This window comes from Danio rerio, chromosome 9 (assembly GCF_049306965.1).
Source record: "Danio rerio strain Tuebingen ecotype United States chromosome 9, GRCz12tu, whole genome shotgun sequence".
NCBI lineage: Eukaryota > Metazoa > Chordata > Actinopteri > Cypriniformes > Danionidae > Danio > Danio rerio.
This window is the reverse complement of record NC_133184.1, coordinates 49,796,370-49,802,030: the sequence shown is the minus strand read 5'-3', so window position 1 is coordinate 49,802,030 and position 5,661 is coordinate 49,796,370. Positions and strand designations below refer to the sequence as shown.

At 33.1% G+C, this 5,661-nt stretch overlaps 1 long non-coding RNA gene across 1 annotated transcript; it reads right to left on the bottom strand.

The window, feature by feature from the left end:
- Positions 1–214: 214 nt before the first annotated feature.
- On the bottom strand, positions 215–4,870 carry LOC141376214 (uncharacterized). The gene is made up of 3 exons (XR_012385646.1): positions 3,179–4,870; positions 1,530–2,498; positions 215–830 (listed from the first exon to the last, which is right to left on the bottom strand). It is a non-coding gene; the product is annotated as an uncharacterized lncRNA (long non-coding RNA).
- Between the last annotated feature and the right edge of the window lie 791 nt (positions 4,871–5,661).

Below are 5,661 nucleotides of genomic sequence, written 5' to 3'. Positions count from 1 at the left end.
AGCTAAAACCAGTCTGGCCATTCTCCTCGGCCCACAGAACTGCCGCTCACTGCATATGTGGCTATGTGAGTGTATGTACGTTGTATATATATAAATATATAAAAATGAATATATATATATATATATATATATATATATATATATATATATATATATATATATATATATATATATATATATATTGAGTACTCTTTAGCAATTTTTCTTAATTTTTATAGGTTTGTAAAAAAAAAAATTATATACTTTTACTATTGCTAGGTAAAAACTTGTGTGCAAACAATTGAAAATAAGAAAATATACAACATATAACCTAGTATATAGTGGGTATGTTTGGAGTTTCACTGTCACTAGATGATTTCAATAAGTGACTCGTTAACTGAAGGCTCACTCCAGATCATTGAAATGAGTGAATCGATAATCAGAGACTCACTCTGATTGGATCATTTGAATGAGTGAATTGTTAACTGGAGACTCACTTTGATTGAATCATTTGAATAAATGAATCGTTAACTAGAGACTCACTCTGACCGAATCATTTGAATGAGTGAATCGATAACTATAGACTTACTCTGATTGGATCATTTGAATGAGTGAATTGTTAACTGGAGACTAACTCTGATTAGATCATTTAAATGAGTGAATTGTTAACTAGAGACTCACTCTGACCGGGTCATTTGAATGTGTGAATCATTAACTAGAGACTCACTCTGACTGGATCATTTGAATGAGTGAATCGTTATCTGGAGACTCACTCTGATTAGATCATTTGAATAAGTGACTCATTAACTGAAGACTCATTCTGACCAGATCATTTGAATAAGTGACTCATTCTGACCAGATCATTTGAATAAGTGACTCATTAACTGAAGACTCACTCTGACCAGATCATTTGAATAAGTGACCAGATCATTTGAATTAGTGAATCGTTAACTAGAGACTCACTCTGATTGGATCATTTGAATGAGTGAATCGTTAACTAGAGACTCACTCTGATTGGATCATTTAAATGAGTGAATCGTTAACTGGAGACTCACTCTGATTAAATCATTTGAATAAGTGATTCATTACCTGAAGACTCACTCTGACCAGATCATTTGAATAACTGACTCATTAACTGAAGACTTACTCCGACCAGATTATTTGAATAAGTGACTCATTAACTGAAGACTCACTCTGACCAGATCATTTGAATGAGTGAATCGTTAACTAGAGACTCACTCTGATTAAATCATTTGAATAAGTGACTCATTAACTGAAGACTCACTCTGACCAGATCATTTGAATAAGTGACTCATTAACTGAAGACTCACTCTGACCAGATCATTTGAATTAGTGACTCATTAACTGAAGACTCACTTTGACCGAATCATTTGAATGAGTGAATTGTTAACTGGGGACTCACTATGGCCAGATCATTTTAATAAGTGAATCATTAACGGGAAATTCACTTTGACCGGATCACTTTAACGAGTGAATTGTTAACTGGAAATTCACTCTGACCGCATCATTTTAATGAGCGAATCGTTTACTAAAGGCTCACTCTGAATGGATCATTGGAATCAGTAAACAATTAACTTTGGACTCACTCTAAACTGATAATTTGATTCACTAAACAGTTATCTGAAGAATCCCTAAGTCCGGAATTTTTTTTGTTATACATTAAATAATTTACTGGACGATTGCTCTGACTGGAAAATTTGATGAGTTGTTATCTAAAACAAAACTAAATTTTATTTAATTTTTACATTTTATTTAACAATGTAGTTAATTCTTTTGTTTAAAAGCTGAATTTTTAGTGTCATTACCATCATCTCCAGTGTCACACGACCCTTCAGAAATCATTCTGGTCATTCTAATATTGTTCATAGCAAGCCATGCAGTATCTATCAAGATTTCTGAATATATGAGATATACAAAATGAGGTCATCATTCACTTGTTGCAAGTGTGACTTGCAAAATTATATTTGCCTTCAGTGACGTCAAACCAGGTGTGATGTGTCTGAATCCACCATTTATTAATCAAATCTTACTCAGCAGAACATATCGGTGACAAAATGATGACGTTGTTAACACTCCAAACATGCTTATAGTACATATTCAGTCTGCAGAGTCTCTACTGCACGCCAGCTCCAGTGATAGATTAAAGCTGTATTCGGTTTGTTGAGAAAAAGCAGGCGTGCGACAGTCAGGTTTGCTTTCCCTGGTGCCACAGCAAACACATCTATCAGCCTCTGTGTCATTTTCCTAAGGTTCCCCTCGGATGGCCTCATTGCTGAGAAATGCATCGTCACACAGAGTGCAGACACACTGAAGCTATAGGCAGATTTACTCTATGGTAAAACATAGACAAGGCTTCATGGGGCAAAATTTCAGATACAAAATTATAATTACAGTTAAAGGGCAAAATTATTAACCTTCCTGTGAAATATTGATTCTTTTTCAAATATGTTCAAGTAAGCGAGGACATTTTCACAGTTTTTGTGATCATATTTTTTCTTCTGGGGTCCGTTCTTCGTACGTGGATTACTCAGTTAGCTGGATTTGGATATTGACGATTTGACACAATCGATCGTTTCGTTCCTCAAAGCTGATCCGAGAGTTGTTGTCATAGCAACAGTTCTGCTAGCTCAAACCTGATCGGGAGCAGGTTCAATTCATATAAACAGGATTAGATCGGCTTAGTTCAAGCAAAGATAATAGAGAAAGTGCAATTAAAAATTTTTAATACTGCGATTAAAAAAACGGCTACTATAATAAAGAAAATATTTTCTAAATGTAGAACTAAATACATTGATATGCATTGAAATACATGATAAATACTCTTGACACATGAAAGTGGAAAGCCTGCAGCTCACAACAAATGTGGAAGGTTATTGCGTGTCATATTTAACAAACTGTTTACTGCTAATTTGATGTAATTTTGCTCACATGGATAATTGAATATTAATCAGATGATGTCATTACGCTGCTGTGCCGTCAGCCAATCGTTGCATTGCTGATCATGATTTCGAGGATCGAAACACATGCAGCGATCTCAGATCAGTTCATCCAGACATTCTAATTGGATTCGCGAACTTGTTTGAAGAAACAAATTAGTGAGAAATCAGTTATCAAGATTAAAAGATCCAGGATCTGCCAAATCATCTTAGATCATTTAAGCGAGGTATGAAGAACGGACCCCTGGAGAAAGCCTTATTTGTTTTATTTTGGCTGAAATTATTTTTTGTTTTGTTTTGTTTATTCATGATAAAACAAAAATTTTGCGTTTGTATAATGTTATTATTAATATTAGTATTATTTATTATTTGCATATTTATATTTGTTTAATAAAAACAAGATTAGATTTGTCCACCTGTCAGGTTTTGGAGTTGTATCACCACAAGGGGCATAAGAATAGGACGTGTATTTGGATATAACTCAGTTTTTTGACCACACTTCATTATTATTGTTTTTTTATTAATTTGCTGAAAATTAGAACTGAATTTAGAAATATTTTTGAAACAAATCTTTGTGCTTGACAAACAAAATTTAATATGTAGGCTAATGGATGTCTTCAGTGGAGTGCGTACAACACTGTTCATTATCTATGAAAGTAAAGGAGTAGAGAGTAAAATGGAGGAATGGAGGAAGCTTGTTCTTTATCTTCGTTGCAGATGCTCTGTTTAACTGTTTTCTCGCTGAAGCATTCAGTTTTTCCACTTACAAAGTTCGCCATGTAAATAGCAAATGTGCCATGGAGCGATGCAACTGACTCCTAAAGGGAATGGGAGAGGAGACTCATTAGACTCACACCCATAACTCATTAGGAGAATAAGCACAACCCTGTTAGACCATGCGCCGGGGCGCAGAGCGTATTTTATAAAAATATAAAGAATTCAAATTTAACAGAGGGGCTAATAATTCTGACCTCCACTGTACATTCATTTACATGATCACTGGGACTTTAAGGCTACTTTTACACTACTGCGTTTTCCAATGTAATTATTATATTGTGTAATTATAAAAAATGTAATCAATTAATTTTTACCATAAAAAGTAACACAGTGGCCCAGTGATTAGCACTGTTGCCTCACAGCAAGGTCGCTGGTTCGAATCCTGGATGGGTCAATTGGCATTTCTGTGTAGAATTTGCATGTTCTCCCCATGTTGGTGAGGGTTTCCTCTGGGTGTTCCGGTTTTCTCCACAAGTCCAAAGACATGCGGCTATAGGTGAATTGGATGAACTAAATTGGCCATAGTGTCTGAGTGTGTGTGAATGAGAGATCTGCTGCATAAAACATATACTGGAATTGTTGGCGGTTCATTCTGCTGTGGCGACCCCTTGATAAATAAGGGATTGAGTTGAAGGTAAATGAATGAATGTTTACCATTAAAGGAGTATTGCCTCACAGCTGTTTAAACCCCTTATAAAAGTGATTTTTGCATAATAGGTCTCCGTTAATATTAGATTTATATTAGTTTCTAATGAATGCTATTAGCCTGTGGTTTAATTATTATTTATACAATTTTGTACTTTGTTGCCCATGAAGTCCTACAGTAAGTCACAGATGACAGAAACACATACAGACCACACGCTGCTAGGAAAATAACATAAAATGAAGTGTCAGTGTTGCGTAAAGATGCATTGTGCTAGTTTAGATGGGCTGAGCGATGAAGACAGGAAATAGACACTTGGACATTCTGTGGCTGTTTTTCTGAGTGCTGAGAGTTGAAGGATGGTTCGGAAGACATCGCTCATCTGATGTCAGTTGTCCAGATACCTGGACAGAAAGAGTTATGGCGACAGAACAAAGAGCTTCTAGACTTGCATGATTGATGGAAATGTATTTTTGGCCATGCAACATGTAAAGCTCTTAAAGGGACAGTGCGCTCAAAATTGCATCTTGTTATTTCTTTAATCTGTGAAAGACAAAAAGGAGGGATTAGTTTGAATACAGGACTAAATTATTACAAGATAGAATAAAACACCACTTGTTATTAATTATAATAATACATTTTATTAATTATAATAATACTAATCTACATACAATAAATAATATTAATAATAGATTTTATTTATAATGCACTTTTCTAAAACCCAAAGCGCTACAACAATAGAGAATGAAACACCACTTTTTATTAATTATAATAATATATTTTATTCATTTTAATAATAATCTACATACAATTAATAATAATAATAATAATAGATTTTAATTTATAATATGCTTTTCTTAAACCCAAAGTGCTACAATAGAAAATAAAACACCACTTATTATTAATTAAAATAATAAAAACACCACTTATTATTAATTATAATAATACATATAATTATAATAATATAATAAAACACCACTTATTATTAATTATAATAATAAATTGTATTCATTATAATAATAATAATCTGCATACAATTAATAATAATAATAATAGTAGTAGTAATAATAATTTTGTATAATAATAATGATTTTATTTATAATGCACTTTTCTAAAACACAAAGCGCTACAACAATAGAGAATAAAACACCACTTATCAATTATAATAATGTATTTTATTAATTATAAAAATAATCTACATACAATTAATAATAATAATAATAATAATAATAACTGTATTGCAGAACAGTTCTAGTGCTCTTGAGTTGGGATACAGGTCAGGTTATGGACAGGATTGGTGGTATT